The sequence below is a fragment of the Prionailurus bengalensis genome, chromosome D2, assembly GCF_016509475.1.
Source record: "Prionailurus bengalensis isolate Pbe53 chromosome D2, Fcat_Pben_1.1_paternal_pri, whole genome shotgun sequence".
In the NCBI taxonomy this organism is placed as follows: Eukaryota; Metazoa; Chordata; class Mammalia; order Carnivora; family Felidae; genus Prionailurus; species Prionailurus bengalensis.
Window position 1 is genome coordinate 35,191,116 of NC_057351.1, and position 19,687 is coordinate 35,210,802.

Below are 19,687 nucleotides of genomic sequence, written 5' to 3' on the forward strand. Positions count from 1 at the left end.
TTCTATAAAGGGTAAACAGGGTGCCTGTGTCACATAGTTGAGCATCTGACTCTTGACATCAGCTCAGGTCATGATCTCGTGGTTAGTGAGATTGAGCCCCGCATCGGGTTCTGCCTTGATGGTGCAGAGCCTGCTTGGGATTGTCTCTCCTTGTCTCTGCTGCTCCCCTGCTTGTGCTCTCTCTCTCTCTCAAAATAAGCTTTAAAAAAATTTAAAAATTAAAAAAAATTAATAAAGGGTTAACATTAATACCTGTTTGCCCAGCATCAACTACTGCTGATTCTGCCTCTACCTATGAGACATTCTAAGGATCTGAATTTACCCTGTCCCAGATATAGGGCTCCATTGTAGATGTATAGGACTTGAGTAATGGAAGATATTTTGAAAGAATATTTATCAAGCATTTATTGAGCATATACTATATGCCAGTTACTATTTAAGCACCGGTGCTTCACTGGTAAATAAAACAACTTCCTTGCCCTCAGGAAGCTTACTTTATAGACAATAAACTAATATATGAGAAAGAAAAAGGCATCCCTAACAGTTGTCAACTAGTAACTGACAGTGGTGTTTCCTTACTGAACGTGAACAATGTTATAGAATATCAACATCAACATGCATGAATGATAGACCATCTTTACTTGTAATCAGGCTAGGACAGACACCATGCAACATAAAAATAACCATACACCCCTCTCCCGATTAATACGTACAACTAAGATCCTGAATTGCCCCAGGTTTCTGAAAACACTCAATTCAGAATAGCATCCCACCTCCTTGTTTTCATGAACCCTCTGTAATATCACCAAACACAAGCCCAAATCCTGTAGAAGCCCCTCCTAACACCCTCCTACGGAGCTTGCCCATTCCTTTCAATAGTGTTTAGTTTCTCTTGCTACATGAAGTTTAATTTTAAAAATTTTGACTCATGCATGGCCCCAGCGATCTTTGGTTGGTGGGAATTGACCCTTTTGGTAGTCAAAAGTGGCCACACACACACACAGTAGAAAACAGATAAAAGGATAGTGAGTGCTAGGGAGCACTTTCTGTCTGACTGCAGAGGCCTTCTGCAGAGGTGACATTTGAGCAGAGGCCTGAATGAAATGAGGGAGGAACCACATGGATATCTAGAGGTTGAGGGAATAGTGAGTACACTGACCTCTAGAATAGGCTTGGCATGTTGTACAAATTAGAGGCCAAATTAGCTTAAGAGTAAGCAAGAGAGGGGCACCTGGGTGGCTCAGTTGGTTGAGTGCCCAACTTCAGCTCAGGTTGTGATCCCATGGTTTGTGAGTTCAAGCCCTGAATCAGGCTCTGTGCTGACAGCTCAGAGCCTGGAACCTGCTTCAGATTCTCTTTTTCCCTCTCTGTCTGCCCCTCCCCCACTCACACTCTGTGTGTGTGTGTGTGTGTGTGTGTGTGTGTGTGAAAAATAAACAATTTTTTTTCTTTTAAAAAGTGAACAAGGGAAAGAATGATTGGAAGTGAACTTATAAAAAAGTAGCCAGCCTCCCAATCATGCGGGCCTCAGAGTTCCTGGTGAAGACTAGATTTTGCTTCAAGTTTCTGGAAGCCATTGAGAGACTTTGTGTTTGTGTAGGGGAGTGACTCACATCTCCATTATAGCTAGAGTGACACAGACCTGAGGGTAAGGCAGAGAAGGCCTCATCCACCCACGTCCTGTGTGGCCTTGGAGGCCTCCAGGCCTTGCCTGGCCTTGGAGACCATTGTCTCTGAAAATTTCACCAAGTGCTTCTGGGTCCTTTATTAGGAGCCTGGAAAAAGGAAGGAAGCACAAGGAAATGAAAGCGGCAGCAGAACCAGAGGAGAATATGCCATGATATCAGAAATTCTGTGATAAAATGAGGAGGCATCAGTGTATGTAATAGGAAAGAGGATTTTTCTTAACATTCCTTCAGTTGGGTAAAAAATTCACAGGCCAGCAAATTAATTTTGAGAGCTTTGTTTTGGTTCAGAGGCCGGGCTTTGCAAGTGGTCACCAGCAGAGGGTGCTATAAACCTCCAGCAACCTGGATGCCTTGGTCTTAGGCACAGAATGAGGTAGGAAGTTGCTGTTTGGAACAAAGCATGTGCCTCAAGATCACCTGGCTTCCTCCCCTCCCTCTCCCCTCCCCCCACCGGCCATTTCTAACAGGTTCCTAGGTTAGATGCAAGTGCCGGCGGTGTTAAATGCTGATGTTCCCGGTCAAACTGTTTCTCTTTCTGGAGGTGATGAGAATCCCTTGAAGAGCCTTTCAACCAACTGTCTGAGGCGCCCTCCCCTAAGGGCATTTCAGAATGGGGTGGAGTGAGAATGCAGGTGTTTGCCAAGCTCCCTAGTTCCCTCCTCCGTCCTCTTTGGTGGTTGTAAAAGTACTCTGTCCACTGAAGCTCTATACAAATAGCTACTCTAAGCTACACTTAGCTTTTTTATTCACTCATTCCATCTTTTTTTTTTTTTTAATTTTTAATGTTTATTTTTGAGAGAGAGAGACAGAGTGCCAGCAGGGGAGGGACAGAGAAAGAGGGTGACACAGAATCTGAAGCAGGCTCCAGGCTCTGAGCTGTCCGCTACAGAGCCTGACGAGGGGTTTGAACCCATGAACCAGAAGATCATGACGTGACCCAAAGTCAGACACTCAACTGACTGAGCCACCCAGGTGCCCCACTCATTTCCTCTTTTAATTTTGGTTTCCAATTATACATTACTAGTATACAGAAATACAGCTGACTTTTGGATGTTTACCTTTTCCCCTGTGATGTTGCCAAACTCATGTACTATATTCTAGAAGTTCTTTTCTAGATTCCTTAGGATTTTGCACATAGTTGTAGTCCATCTGTGAATAGGGACCATTTTATCCTTCCCTCATTCCAGCTTAAATTCTTGTTTCTCTGGTGGCCAGAACTAGAGAATCTGCTGACCCCATTCTGTCATGATATTCAGTAGCAGATAACACACACACCAACTCACAAAGCAACTGACAGCATTCTGAATTCTAAGCAACCACTGAGGACGCTTAGGGGAAAAATATTTGAAATAACGATAATGGTGTTGGCCCTGAGATGAGAGAGACCTAGCCTTGAAATAGTTCTCATTGGCCAGAGCTAAAGAGTAGAACCCCACCTGTATAGAGTGGAGAGGTTAGGCTCCTGCCAGGAGTGGAAAGAGTGGCCTTCAATCCTGCCACTCTGAGCCGGGGGTCCTGAGTAGGTCAGGTATCTGAGTTGTAGGACACAAGGGGACTCTTGGTTAAGCCTTGGGATGGACCAGGGCTTGGCAGAGGTGAAGGGAATATATTCACCGATTTGATTCATCATGGGAATTGGTAGCTGCATTCTCATGGAGGGCTCCAAAAGGAAAGCAACAGATTGGGCTTCTAATCTAGGCAGCAGGCTAGAGGAAGTTTGTCCTTTCTTGGGTAGTAGTTGAGTGGGGATAAATATCATCTGAGAACAATGTAATTTTGTATTCTCTCTCCCTGCACACTGCCTGGTGCCTTCATACATTGGCACTGAGAGCATGACCTTCCTTGACCCTCCTTCCCTTTGTCAAGCTCCTTTTCCTAGGGACTAGCTTCCAGGGTCAGTTCACTGAGCAGCTCCCATTTTCACAATTTCATCCTTCCTCTGCTTCTGAACTTAAAGGTAGCCATTGTCTTCTCAAGGAAAATAGCATGTCTAAAATGCATTATGTTTTCATTTCCCTAGCCTTGGGTAGCATGTTTAGGAATAGATTCAAAATTGGTGTGGTATTCAAATTTGGCCTCCCACTCTGGACTCCACCTCCCAACCCTTATAATCCTTCCTATTAGGAAAACCACTCGAAATAGAAATGGCTGATAACCTCAACTGTTACCTGTAAGAGGGCTTGGCTTACAGGGGGAAAGCCTGGCTTCTGTGTCCTACATGTGATGTAATGGCACTGTGCCTAAGTTTGGTCAGGTCACCAAATCACTGCCTCAGTTTCCTTATTTGATATGATGGGATGATAGTATTTGGAAGGCAGTATAGTATGGCAGTTTAAGGGCATGAACTCTGAAGCCAGGTGCCTAGACTTAAATCTTGGCTCCTTTACATACTAGCTCTGTAACTTTGTAAAGTTATGGAGACTTTTTGTCTCTCAGTTTTGAGTTGCTAATAGTACTTAAGTTCATAGAGTTACTATGAGGGTTAATGAATTAATACATGCAAAGGATGTAAAATAGTACCTGGAACATCATAAGTGTAAGATATCATCATCATCATCATCATCATCATCACATTATAAGGATCTGCTGAGTTCATAGTGTGAAAGTACTTTGAAACTAAAAAGTGATATCCACCCTTTGATCATTACCTTACCGTAGCTCTTTTAAAAAAATTTATTTTTATTTTTATTTTTTTAACATTTATTTATTTTTGAGACAGAGAGAGACAGAGCATGAACCCCCGGGGGAGGGGCAGAGAGAGAGGGAGACACAGAATCGGAAGCAGGTTCCAGGCTCTGGGCCATCAGCCCAGAGCCTGACGCGGGGCTCGAACTCACGGACCGCAAGATCATGACCTGAGCGGAAGTCGGACGCTCAACCGACTGACCCACCCAGGCGCCCCTAAAAATTTTTTTTTAAATGTTTATTTATGTTTGAGACAGAGAGAGACAGAGCATGAACGGGGGAGGGTCAGAGAGAGAGGGAGACACAGAATCTGAAACAGGCTCCAGGCTCTGAGCTGTCAGCACAGAGCCCGACGCAGGGCTCGAACTCACAAACCGCGAGATCATGACCTGAGCCGAAGTCGGCCACTTAACCGACTGAGCCACCCAGGTGCCCCACTGTAGCTCTTTAATTAGTTGTGTTTAGCCTGCGGGCTGAGGAGGACTGTTATTTGTTTTGTTTGTTTGTTTTATTGAAATATAGTTGACACATAATGTTACATAATGACTCATACGTTTCAGGTGTACAACATAGTGATTCCACAACTCTATGTGTTATGCTATACTCCCCACCAGTGTAGCTACCATCTGTCACCATACATCGCTATTATAATACCATTGGCTATATTCCCTATGCTGTACCTTTCATCTCTGTACCATTCATCTCCTAACTGGAAGCCTGTACCTCCCACTCCCCTTCACCCATTTTTCCCATCCTCCCACCCACCCTCTTCTGGCCACCATCAATTTGTTTTCTGTATTTATGGGTCTGCTTCTGATTCTTGTTTATTCCTTTGTCTTGTTTTTTAGATTTCACGTGTAAGTGAAGCCATATGGTATTTGCCTGTCTTTGTCTATCTTATTTCACTTAGCATAGTACCCTTTAGAACCAACCATGCTGTCACAAATGGTAAGATCTCATCCTTTTTTATGGCCGATTGATATTCAGTTGTGTGTGTGTTTATTTATTCCCCTATCGATGGACACTTGAGTTGCCTCCATATCTTGGCTATTGTAAATAATGATACAATAAACATAGAAGTGCATACTTCTTGGGGTGCCTGGGTGGCTCAGTCAATTGAGTGTCCGACTTCAGCTCAGGTCATGATCTCACAGTTCATGGGTTCGAGCCCTGTGTTGGGCTCTGTGCTGACAGCTCAGAGCCTGGAGTCTGCTTTGGATTCTGTGTCTCCCTCTCTCTCTGCCCCTCCCCTGCTCACATTCTCTCTCTCACTCAAAAATAAATAGTTTTTTTTTTTAATTTTTTAAAAAGAAGTGCATTATATCGTTTTGAATTAGAGTTTTTGTTTTCTTTGCATAAATGTGGGCTGTTTTTGCACATCACTTTCCAAAAACCCCAGTAAGCTGCCCTTGTCTGTGCAGTTCTTCTGCCTGCAAACTGGCAATGGAGGACTTGGGTCCTAATTATTTATACGGAGCCTTAGATGCTAGTGAATTAAAAACTGAAGATATTACACCACCAGGGAAGGACTTAGCTACCCCTGCAGGAAGGAATTGAGGACGGACGCCTCGGTAGGCATCAGGGACAAGAACAATCCATGCCCTGGCATAAGACAGAGACCCGAGAGGGGATTTTGAGAAGCCTGGCTCTCGTGTCAACCTTCTGAGGGATTGGAGGATGGTCCCTCCTGGTCCTAGTTTCCTTATCTCTAGAAGAAGAAGACAAGTCCTATTCTCACTTTACAAGGTGCTTGAAAGAAGACAGGGAGGAAATAGTCCCAGGTATAAAAACAAAAGGTATTATTGGAGTAAAAGTATCACTTGGCAAATTACCATACTTGAACCAAACCTCCCTAAAATCTGAGAGTCGAGTGTGAGGGAGAGCAGCATGCCCTCTTTGGATACAGGGCTCTCTTGCTAACTTTTATGTTTGCCCTAACTAGGCTTTGCTACCGGGTGGCTCTGGAAATTGTACTCAGTGAAGACTTTGGCCGAAGTTTGGCTACTCTGCCACTCAGCTTTTCCAGCGTTCTGTCCCTGCCATGGTCAACGAACTGGGGGAAGGATTTCTTTGCTTTTCAGCCCTTCTATACTCCCCCACATCATACAGGTGTTTCTGCAGTAGGAATCAAATCCTCTGTGGTAGACTCATACTCTTTTGTAATATGACTTTACCACTCCCTCAATCAAGAGACAAAGTCTATTTCCCCACCCCTTACAGGAGCTGTCTTTGTGACTAATAAAATGTGATGGAAGTGCTGATACATGACTCATGAGGCTACCACTTTCACCCTCTTGGGACACTGGCCTGAAACAGCCATGCCATAAAGGAGCCTGGGATGAAAGATCTTGTAAGGAGAGCGAGGCCCAGCTGACCAAGCTATCCCAGCTGAGCCTAGCCTTTAGCTGACCCACCAGCTGAGACAGCTGCATGAGGAAGCCCAATGGAGACCAAGAGAAGAATTGTCCAGTCAATATGCAGAATCATAGACATAAATTGTTTTAAACCATGAAGTTTTGGTATATTTGTTAGTTTGCAAGAGATAACTGATATACCTAACATTTCTTTAAAAAAAATTTTTTTTTTAATCTTTATTATTGAGAGACAGAGAGACACAGAGCATGAGCAGGGGAGGGGTAGAGAGAGGGGGAGACACAGAATCTGAAGTAGGCTCCAGGCTCTGAGCTGTCAGCACAGAGCCCGACGCGGGGCTCAAACTCACAAACTGCAATATCATGACCTGAGCCGAAGTCGGTCGCTTAACCAACTGAGCCACCCAGGCGCCCCTCTAACATTTTATTTCTAAACCCCCTTCCCACTGTTCTGTATTTTGAAAGGCCTGGCTTTCTTTAAGAGGTCAGAGTGTGTTTTTCCAGTCTTCTTGGCCAATATCCAGTTCCATATTGTCCTGAAGTCTGTTTTCACAAGGCTGGTCTTGGCTCTGAGGCTGTATATCTTAAATTCAATCTCATTGTAGGACACATTCTTACTTGGCTTTGCCTCGAATTAAATGGGCAAACACATATACTTACAAAATTTTTCTGTTAAGAAATCACAAATTTAGACTTTTGCCTGTAGCCAAGATGGAGTATAGAGACCAGATTCACCCTCTCACTTCATTATTGCCCTCCAGTGTGTCACCATTGTCCTAAATAAGATACTCCAGATGTGATGTTGGCCCAGTGCTGAGGAGAGCCAGTGCATGCTCCCCTTGATCTGGCCCCCAGTGACCTCTCCAGCCTGCCCTTGTTAAGTAACCCCTCTTTCTTCTGTTTCCTCTGCTAACATCCCATCTGTTGTCCCTTTCCTGCCATATTATTTACAGTTTGTCAAACATGCCATGCTCTATCATGCCTAGGCATCTTTCTTTTTTAAAAAAAAATTTTTTTTCAACGTTTATTTTTGGGACAGAGAGAGACAGAGCATGAACGGGGGAGGGGCAGAGAGAGAGGGAGACACAGAATCGGAAACAGGCTCCAGGCTCTGAGCCATCAGCCCAGAGCCCGACGCGGGGCTCGAACCCACGGACCGCGAGATCGTGACCTGGCTGAAGTCGGACGCTTAACCGACTGCGCCACCCAGGCGCCCCTAGGCATCTTTCTTTTGGGGCTCCCCTTTCCCTCCTAGCTGGTCACATGAACATGTCCTCCATTTCCAAGAATCCATTTAAATCTAAGGCCTCCCTGGGGCGCCTGGGTGGCGCAGTCGGTTAAGCGTCCGACTTCAGCCAGGTCACGATCTCGCGGTCCGGGAGTTCGAGCCCCGCGTCGGGCTCTGGGCTGATGGCTCAGAGCCTGGAGCCTGTTTCCGATTCTGTGTCTCCCTCTCTCTCTGCCCCTCCCCCGTTCATGCTCTGTCTCTCTCTGTCCCAAAAATAAATAAACGTTGAAAAAAAAATTAAAAAAAAAGTAAATCTAAGGCCTCCCTGATACTCTCAAGGTGAACTGACTACTTCATAATCCCTGGTCCTCTGTTCATGTAGCAATCCTTGCGGCTATAACACCTTACAATACTTGTTCATGTTTGTCTCCCTTTCTAGTCTGTGAGATTGCTGATTTTTAATTAGTATCTGACACACACTAGTTGCTTAACAAACATTTATAGAAGGAAGTGTGAGAGGAAGGAATGTGTGTCACAAAATTTGAAAGACTAGGGTGTCCCCAGGGCAGGAAGAATAAAAGCTGACTGATACATACAGTAGCTTGATTTCATGCTTATAGAGCCATTGCAGCATTAATTGTTTCGAAGGAATAGAAAATTGGATGGTTTATTTTATACTATTTATCAAGGAGGTTATTCAACTAAAATACTGTGATATAAACAAGAGCGAGCATTTCAGGTAACGCTTTCCATATAAACAATTGATGGACATAATTAGAAAATATTCTCATCTGTTCATTAACGCAAATTTCCCTTAAGATCTATACTGAAGAGCAATTTATTAGCTAGTTCCACTAGATTCCTGAAGGCAATAAAACTGAATTTCTTTTAATATGCTCTATGATTCAGTCAAACCAACGCTTGTCAGAGGGACCTAGTTAATCTGAATTAACTATATTTGTAGTCTTGGCATTGCAGACTGAGCAGAGTGATTCATTCAAATGTTGTGTCGTTGTAGCTCATCTCATAAAACTGCTGGAAACACAGAGAAAACTGATACTGTTTTGGAGGAGATGAAGGAGATGTCCCGGGTACACTTTGGCTTCTAGATTTGAACTTCATGAGCTTGGTAGCTTTCTACTTGTAGGGGAGATGTAGCAGTAGCCTTGACTCTTAAGAGGCAATCCCTCCCAACTTTCCCCTCCTCCTCTTTCAAACACTTCTTGTATACACATATATACATGTATCCATAGAGCTTTTCTGTGGCATAAGGGATTTAAATGAAGAGAACGTAGGCTGTCATGGAAGGTCATTCTGTTAGAACAGAAGGGTGTTACCTGGGGAGGGAATCTTGCTACACATGAACACCTGTTGATTGGGAGGGCAAACAGGCCATTAATGCTGGGCTGTGCTCCACAAACAGGGCCTTAAGCATTTCTTCCAGTATGATATTTGTACTCTACTAAAAATGTCCTGGAGCTGGGGTTTCAAGGAATTAATGAGGCTTTGGGAAAAGCTGAGGTGAGTGTGAATTCCTTCCTCCCATCAGAGAGCAATGGCTCCCAAAACAGACGATGTCCTTTCCTGAGCTTCCCCAGAGGTGGAGCCACAGCTGGGCATACAGGCAGAAGATCTATGAATTCCAGTAGCTTCCTCCTACAAAGGCCCAGGACAGATTATTCTGGGGGCCACCACTGCTGTGGTTTCCCCCTCCAAGCCAGGCTAAAATCATGGTGACTGGATACCCTGAACTGAACAAAAAAGCAGTACTCTGAACTTGGATGGAAACTCCTGGTTCTGTATATTCTAATTGTGTCCCTTCATTGACACATTGTTTCTCATCCATCTTTGCAATTTCCTTCCTTTGGTTTCCTGCCACTTTTTTCTTAGTTGCATTGAGCTTAGGAAATAAGGATTTCACTGGTAAAATTGCCCTTCCAGGTTGTGCTTACAGGCCTTAGAGTACAAACCTCTGCAAAGGGACCAGGGAGCACAACTTTGGTCTCCTGGCCCTCTTCTCAGTAGTTATTTCTGAAACCATGGTTCTTTTATATATTTAAACATAAATATACATATAACATGTATATATGTATGCACATATATAACATAAATATTTTCTATTTTATACATGTATTATATATTTTGAATATTTATATTTCTTATGTCATTGGCTAACACTCCTGATTGGCTCTTCTGCCCCTCTTCTCTGAGATGCCCCTTTCCTTCTGCATTTTTCCCCCACTTAATTTAACAGCTATTTGTTGACCCACTATGAATAACACCTGTATCTCAGGCCCCTCAGGAGAGTTAGATGAAAATCAGACTATCCACCCTCAAGTCTTTATAATCTGATAGGGGAAAGGAGAAAAAATACAAATGACTATAAATGACCATTATTCTATTTTTTGAGTACCTGCTTTATGTCTGGTGCTTTTTTTTTTTTTTTTAAGAGATAAAGGCTATTTATTTATGTATTTATTTTTGAGAGAGAGAGAGAGAGAGAGAGAGAAGGAGCAGGGGAGGGGCAGAGAGAGAGACACACACAGAATCTGAAGCAGGCTCCAGGCTCCGAGCTGTGAGCACAGAGCCTGATGTGGGGTTCAAAATCGTGAACCACAAGATCATAACCTGAGCTGAAGTCAGATGCTTAACCAACTGAGCCACCCAGGCGCCCCTATGTTTGGTGCTTTAAATAGAACATTTCATTTAATCCTTGGAAGCCTTGCAAAATAGTGGTGTCACCCCCACTTACTGCTTGCTGAGGAATTTCCTTAAGGTTTTACTGCTGGTAAGTGCAGAGTTGGGATTCAGACCTGGGTCACTGTCTCCAAGAGTGTCTTCCATGTGCTGCTCTACTGTATCAGGAGGCCTCTCAGTGCAGACCACAAAGGCAAATGCCATAAAAGTGACGTGTAGTTGCAAGGAGGAGCTAAATCTGGAAAGGCTTTAGAAAACATTTGAGATAGGAGTGCTAGTTTACATCTTCTGAGCAGGAGATGCTGAGGTACAATTAAACATGCAAGAGGGGTGCATGGGTGGCTCATTTGGTTACGCGTCTGACCCTTGGTTTTGGCTCAGGTCATGATCTCATGGTTGGTGGGATCAAGCCCCATGCCAGGCTCTGTGTTGGCACAGAGCCTGCTTGGGATTCTCTCTCTCTCCCTCTCTCTCTGCCCCTCCCCTGCTTGCTCTTGCTCTCAAAATAAATAAATAAACTTTAAAAAAATGTGCAAGAGATTTGCTGAGGGATATACCTGTGACAAAGGAGAAGATGTAGGAGAAGCTTCAGATTTCACCACAGGAAGGAAGATTGAGTAGGAAGAGTTTCAGATGGCAACGCAGTTCTAAGAAAGCTTCGGCCAGGCCAAAGGGACATCCTTAAGCCAAAGCCATTTGTGAGAGGAGTCCCACATTGTGTGGCAATGGACCTGCACGAGGACCCCTGTTCATCATTATCCTTGGTTCCAGGCTAGAAATACCTTGTGTTACTTCACTGGATCTAGAAGGGCAGCAACTGGACCAGTGACTTGGCTGTGCTCTGCATAGCAGCAGATCTGAACAGTGCATTTTCATGGCTGCCATGATAGGCTTAGAAGAACTGGTTACATTTCAGGAATAGCTATGTTGAGAATGATATTTGAAATAACACATTTTCTTTTTTTTTTTTTTCAAAGTTTATTTTTGACAGAGAAGGAGAAAGAGAGAGAGAGAGAGAGAGAGCATGAATGGGAGGGAGCAGGGAGAGAAGGGGACAGAGGATATGAAGCAGGCCCTGCACTGACAGCAAAGAGCCCCATGCAGGGCTTGAACTCATGAACCATGAGATCATGACTTGAGCCAAAGTCAGATGCTTAAGCACCTGAGCCACCCAGGCGCCCCAGAGATAGCACACTTTCTATGGAACACTAGTCTCTTGAGATCCTTCTTGAAAAAACTGGGAACATATTGCATTCTCCTTGCAGAGACTCATCATGCACATCAATTCAAGGCTCTCAGAAGTTCCACTTAAAGAATGGGTTAACTAATCCAACAGTTCCTGAATCTATTTGATCACAGAGCTCTTTCTATATATATAAATTCTATTAATGCCCTGTGTAAATAGTGGCTAACAAAACTCTATGCTTGCTTAGAAGCTTAGGTTAGACCATATTTCAGAGGGCTGTAGCCTATGTTTAACCTGGTGCATTCATGGCTTTATGGAGGGGTCTGAAGAGGGGAGTCATGCACTCCGTTGTATTACCTGGAGGTGGTGTGTAGTGGGGATTGTAGCAAGAGGGAGGTCTTCAGAGTGAATGCCTGATTACTTACAGCCATAATGAGCTTTGGTATTTCCCCCAATCTCCAGACATAGCCTGTGAATTACTTGAAATATAATTGCTTTACTTCCAACCAAAGGTCTAAGGGAACTCAAACTGGTAGGAGGGATGTTGGGTCACCCAGTAGCAAACCGACCAAACTCCTGCAGCCAGATATAATGGCCTATTGTGCCTCTGGCTTCCTCATCAGCTTCCCCCTGTACTGAGTGTCCAGGCGGCTGCCAGCCAAGCTGTCCTTGTGACTCTCCCAGGCCTCAGAACTCTCCCTCACCCTCCTTCCATTGCCTCCCACACTAGGCCCAGAAATACAGGGCAGCCATACAGTAGATGCAGGCAGCCGTGGGATGTGAGTCATGAGACTCACAGCAATGACCCAGTGACAAGTCTGTGGAGAAGCCAGCTTTCCTCTCCCTCAGGTTATGGATTCATGCCCCTACTACAGATTTAACAGGGGGAAATTTTGAAGCCAACTATCTCTGTTAATGTGTCATGACAAGGATGGTCCAGACCAGTGGACTCTTTGAATGTTCCATAAATAAAATTACTCTCCCTCATGGGTAAGGCTTTGACAATGGGGAAGCAATGTGAATGGTGGTTAAGAACCTATGCCCTGGACTCAGAGCTGGGTTTAAATTTTGTCTCCACCCACTGGAAGAACTATGCAACCTGGGCCAGTTACCTAACCTCTCTTTATCTACAACAGATATCTTTATACTATCTGTTTCATGGGGTTGTTATAAGAATTTAAAAAAAAAAACATATGAAGTGTTTAGAACAGTGCCTGGCACAAATGCTCAGTATGTGTTAGCCATGATTATTTTGATTATGTTTATCATTACTAGTGTCATCATTATTAGATATTGGGTGTGTGGGGATAGAATTGAGTAATAAATGATTCTCACCATTAAAAAGTTTCATAAGGAAGGTAGGGGTGCCTGGGTGGCTCATTAGGTTAAGCTTCTGACTTCGGCTTAGGCCGTGATCTCATGGTTCGTGAGTTTGAGCCCCACATCAGGCTCTGTGCTGACAGCTCAGAGTCTGGAACCTGCTTCAGATTCTGTCTCCCTCTCTCTCTGCCCCTTCCTACTCTCTCTCTCTCTCAAATAAATAAACATTGAAAAGTAAAAAAGAGAGTCATAGGGAAGGCAGAGTATTTTTTTTAATGTTTGTTTATTTTTGAGAGAGAGAGAGACAGAGAGAGCAGGGGAGGGGCAGAGAGAGAGGGAGACACATAATCCAAAGCAAGCTCCAGGCTCTGAGCTGTCAGCACAGAGCCTGACGCAGGGCTTGAACTCACAAACCATGAGATCATGACCTGAGCCGAAGCCAGATGCTTAACTGAGTGAGCCACCCAGGTGCCCCAGAGTATTTAAAAACAAAGCAAAGCAAACAAACAAACAGAAAAACTCCATGATATATGTGAGTAAATTTCACTTTAAAAAGCACAAATAAATATTGAACTCTAGTTAATGGTATGCATGCTGAAGTATTTACAGGTGAAGTGTACTGATGTCTGCAACTAACCCTGAAATGCATCAAAAAGGTAAGATGGATTGATGAATGCATAGATGGATAGATATGGGATAAAAATAAATGTAACAAAATGGCAATTGTAGAATCTAGATAGTAGCATATGGCATCCATTATCCAATTCTTTCAACTTTTCTGTATATTTGGAAATTTTCATAATAAAATATAGAAACTATGTAATAAATGCCATAAGGTCACAAATGCCCTAGAAATTCAGAGAAAGTAAATGAATGCATAGTTGGTAAGTCAGCCAACACTGTGGTGGGAGTACATTGGAGTCGGGCTGTAAAAGGATTCAGAGGGGGCAACTGGGTGGCTCAGTTGGTTAAGCGTCTGATACTGATTTCGACTCAGGTCATGATCTCATGGTTCGTGAGATCCAGCCCTGCATCCAGCTCCATGCTGATGGTGTGAAGTCTCTCTCTCTCTTTTTCTCTCTCTCTCTCTTTCCCTCTCTCTCTCTCTCTCAAGATAAATAAATAAACTTAAAAGAAAATAAAAGGATTCTTAATTCAAAACAGTGGGGTTGGGGAAGCCTTCCAGGTGGGATAACCAGCATACAGCAAAGGCAGTGAGACTGAATGAAAACACCATGATCTGGGAATAGTCCATGACCTGAATTAGCACAGGTGGTAGGTAGGAAACATGTCTGTGAAGGAAGGCAGAGTGGAATCATGATCCATCTTCCTTATACCAGGGACCTTATGCTCTGGGCAAACGGGAGCCACTGAAGTTTCTTGGTCAGGAGCCTCTCTTCATTTTCCCTGTTGCTTTGGGCTAAGCTTTCCCATAAGGAAGGTGTGAGTTTTTCAAGGAAAAAAAAACAATGTTTCACCAGTGTTCTAATTGGAACTCCGAGCAAGACCCCAGGTTGCTGACTGCATGATAAGTAGCAAAGTCCTTTTATATCAGTCTCTGCATCAACCCAGAATCATTCCGCCAGAATATCAACGGGGAGGAACTGCATGAAACTTACACTTATTTTGTGTTCTACCTATTAAGCTGTAACTCCGCTATCTTCTTTAATCATCACATCTTATATTAAATAGTAAATTGAAATGCAGTCCCCCCTGCCTGTGATCTGGAGAGCTGTAGAATGCTTCTCCTTTCCCCTGGTCACTGCTGGGCTTTGACAGGCAGTCTAGATCAGTGATGAAAATGATATCTGAGTATCTGAGAATGATAGCCCAAAGTTATGTGCACAAAACCAGGCACACTGTTCTTTATGCACAATTTCAGGGATTTTTCATAGGTACTGGCTTGGCTTTTGAGCCCTGTTAATCCTAGGAATGACATCACCTCAAGCCATGGGTCCTAATTTCCCCAAATATTTTAAGTCCCCCTATTTCCTTGCACTCTCCTTAGTTTTCACCACAGTTCTGTCTGTGCTTCCTTCTTTCTGGTTTGTCCTCTCACTGCTGCCCCCTCCCTTGATCCCCTCCAGAGCCTTGTTCTATTATAAATAAACTACCCTAAGTCTTCAGTTGCACCAGTGAATACTCTTTCATTCTCCTCACCTTGGCAAAAAAAGGACCTTTTCCCACAGATGTTCCTTCTTCCCAGAGAGAAGCCTGATCATTCCCCCACACCCTTCCATACTCAAGGGCTGGACCTGGGGATGGGAAGGGTGGCCATTTTTTTTTTTTTCTCCTCCACCCTCCTATAAAATCACCTCCACCATCAGTTCTATCATCCTCTACTCGTTATCCTTTATGACTAACTTCCTGGCTACTCCCCTGTGTTCCCTGAGGACTTTGGCACTTGACTCCCCCGTTTTCCTCTCTACCTTTTATCCTAGCAACATCCTGGTGGCTTCAGTATCCCTGCCACAACCTGTGCCTATCTCACCATTGCATGTTGAGTGTGTGGGGGGTGGTTAGTTTCAAAAACCTAGCCTCACCTGTCATCTTTGACCTCAACTCCAGTGAACTTCACTTCCACTCCACCTTCTTCCCTGGTTCCTCACCACCCAGAATGCTCCACTGCTAAACCTTACATCTCAACGTCCCACATTCTAACCATAACCACAGCTTACCATCCTGGCTCTCCTTCTCTCTCATCACAATAAATGTCTGTTTCAGTCATATGAAGATTCCCAGTCCTTAGCCCCAGTGCTGTCCTTAGACCTGGGCAAAAGGGCCCTCCCACCCTGGGCCTCATACTTTAGAAAGCCCCCCTCAAACCCTCCTCAGATTGTACCTATTTCTATGGGGTGAGGAGTCTGCAGGGCCAAGGAAACATGCCTACCATGCTCACCTTCTCCATAGCTGGACCAAACTCTGGATACAGAAGATCTGTCTTCCCCATTGAAACAGTTCTCAGCCTGCTTCTGGGGACTGTAAGGATTTCTTCCCCAGAGTCCTTTCTCTTGAGCATGGATTGAACTGCCAGTGACATACCCCTGAGCCCACAGAAGTGGTCAAGGAGTGTGTGTATGTGAAGGGGGATGGAGTAGAAGTGTGAGCTGGGGTGTACCCTTCACATAATGGGACAGAGCTTGGGACAGGAAAAGAAGACATGTGAATCTAGGGCTGTCTCTCCCTATGTGATCTCGTCTGGCACAGGCAACAATAGGACTGAGTCCTAATAGAAAAACAGTCAAAATTTGCCTGGCTGGATTTCAGAACTGCTATGGACTCCTGTATATGTCCTATTTCTCCCTTTTTGACCACGGGTGTCTTTAGCAGTTAGATATCCTGTGCCTATCCTACCCCATGTGTACTGAAAGTGTGTATGTGTTGGGGGGTAGACAGCTTGTCTCTTTGGTTCGTAAGTCTTCAGATCAAGAGGAACTGTACTGGAGTTGTTGTACTTAAGGAAATATACTTCGGAAGATTTCTGCTAATGCTATAAAGGCTGGAGGTTTGGGGGAGATCTTCAGAGGGAGTTAATATATTTTCCATGTAGGAGAAATGTAAATAATGTGACAAGAGCATTGATTGTAGTAATTTAAAATATATCCACAAATTCTTTGACACTCATTTCAAAACACGGAGTCTAATTTCTTTCCCCTTGAGCATGGACTGGTCTTAATAACTCACTTCTAATAAACAGAATAAGGCAGAAATGACAGCATGATTTCGGAATCCATTTTTTTTTTTTTTTTTAAGTAGGCTCTGTGCCCAATGTGGGGCTTGAACTTACAACCCTGAGATCAAGAGTCACATGCTCTATCTACTGAGCCGGCCAGGTGCCCCAACAGTGTGATTTTTGAGGCTGGATCATCTAAGACATTGTGGCTTTGGCCTCTCTCTCTTAGATCACCTGCTCTGGGAGAAGCCAGCTGCCATGTCATGAGGACACTCAAGCAACCCTATGGAGAGATGCACATAGTGAAGAACTGAGGCCTCTTGCCAAGAGCCATATGAGGCAGCCATCTTGGAAGCAGATCCTATAGCAGTCAACCCTTCAGATGACTGTAGCCCTAGCAAGTATCTTGACTGCAGCTTCAGTGGGAGGCCTTGGGCCAGAACTACCCGGCTAAGCCAATTTTTGACCCACAGAAACTTTCAGGTAATAAAATGTTTGTTGTTTTAAAATATTAAGTTTTGGGGTAATTTGTAGCTAAGAGAAGCTAATACTCTTTGCCTCACTTGACCACTCCTCAGGATGTGACACCGTCCAGCACTCTCCCCGTCAGTCACTGCTCTTGCAGAGCACCGTCCAGTCACTGCTCTTGCCCTTTGGCCTCCAGGAAGTATTCCCTCCTGGATTTTCTTTTAGCCTCCTGGCCAGTCTGTTCACCCCTGGAATACCAATACTGCTAAGGCTTCTACTATCTTTATGGCTATCCCATCACTTATTGACTTTAATCACACCCAAGGATAGTCCTAATTAAAACCAAAATTTTCATTCCAGTATCTCCTACCTATACCTTTCTCCTAGGCTTCATAATTGCCTACTGGATAACTCTATTCAGATGTGGCCCCTGGTTCCTCATACTTATCTGAGAATCATCTTTCCTCTCTCTTCCTCATCCTCCATCCTCACACCTGACCCTCCTCCTGTAGCCCTCACAACACTGAGTGGAACCTTTGTTCTCCCAGTTGCTGAGGTCAGAAATGTTGCTCCCAGCCATCCTAGATTCCTCTTCACTTGCTGCTTTCAGGACCTTCAGCATTTGACTCCACCAAACATCTTCAACTTTTCCTGTAGGTTTTTCCAGGTTTACTTAATTACTTGTGGTTTCCAAGTGATTCTTGCCACTTGAAGTACCTGTATGGCTTTGCACATGTCTCTTTCTAGAATTTAGCTTTCCACCCTTGACCTATTGGCTTTTTAATTTTGATAAGTTCTCCTTTCAGACTTTAGGGCAAGTGTCTTTTCAGTGTGACTATGCCCACAAATCTCTGTACTTGCATTTAGCACTGTACTTGCAATTCCTGAATTCCCTATCCTTTTTGTGGGACAGTTCTCCATGGAGTTTCTCCAGGTCTTATGACTTCTTTTATCCCAAACTATCTTTTCAAGGATGTCTGCATAGCGAACAGCCTTGGAAGATAGAGATAGTGTCTCTGTCTGGGGCAGAGTGAAGAGGTTGGGCAGGTTTGCAGCAGCGGCTTGTGAAACAGGAGGTTTGTTTTTTCTTTCTTTTTCTTTTTTTGTAAAACAGGTTTCTTAAATTCAGGTCCTCAGCTGTGACACAAACACTGTGCACAGCTTCCACATGGGCTGTTCTGCATCACCCCTGGGGACAGAGAGGGCAAGGGGAACTAATTCAAACATGAACCTATGTTGCTTGCCATGCCACAAGTAATAAAGTCTTTTGTCTCTGACTGAGTCTCATGTCTTCTGCCAGCACTTATGAACCTATAAAACTATGGTAGACTAACTTGCTAGCTTGCGAGTGGAGTAAAACCTTGGATGCTTCACAGTTCTGGATACCTCTACACACACTTGACCGTAAGTGCCCTGAGAGCAGGAAGTGCAGCTGAGTGTACTTTGCTTCCCCTGTGGGCGACACAAGGTAGTTGCTTATAGTGGTGGCTGCTACTATTGCTGCTTCTAAGGGGTTTTGAATGAAAGCACTGGAATATATTTACTGAATACAACTTTGAAATAAATTGCCATGACTCTTCTGGTCATTAGGTATTCTGTACATTCCTTGGGTTCCTGGAGGTTAAACTAAAGCCTAAGGTCTGTGTTCTGTGGCACAGTGAAATTCTCTGGGGGTTAAAAATACTACAGATAGTTCACATTGTGAATAAGCCCTATTGCAGGTAATGGAGGTGGCTGAGCACAGACTAGGTTTTTCAGGAAGGCGGTGTGTCAGGCTGCATTTGAGATGAGGCATCAGTCTTTGCTATTAGTTTCACAAAAGCATCAAGCACAGCCAAAGCAAACAAGTTCCCAGAAGAACCAGGCTGATTTCAGCGCAACCTGTCTGAGCTTGAATGAAGGCATTAATTAGTGTTTCTGGTGCCTGAGCAAAGACTCTTCCTTTCTTCTAACCTGTTACAGGAGTAGTTCCAACCATAACCAGGCAAGTTTTATGGCTGAGCTTACACATGGGAGGGAGTCCATCAGGATGCACCTTCAATCTGGGTTTGCCTTGTGGAAATCTCTATCTGGTTACCGTCTGGTGTAGGAGGAGGGTGGAACTTCCAGCAGCATTTGAGTTAAGCAGAGGTGGCTTTCAGAGCCAGAGGGGATGGGGGTTGGGAGGCTTTCCTCATTGTGTGCGGCTGAATGGCTACTAAAGACCACTTCGTCTCCTTTAAACTTGCCATTTTAGTGATGAGGAAACTCAGATACAGTAAGGATAAAATGCTGAGATTGCTGATGGATTCTGGGGCTTCAATTGACCCTATTTCTATCTCATTAGACGGCTCATTTTTTCTTGTTCTCTTAGCTCCCTCACTCTTCCAG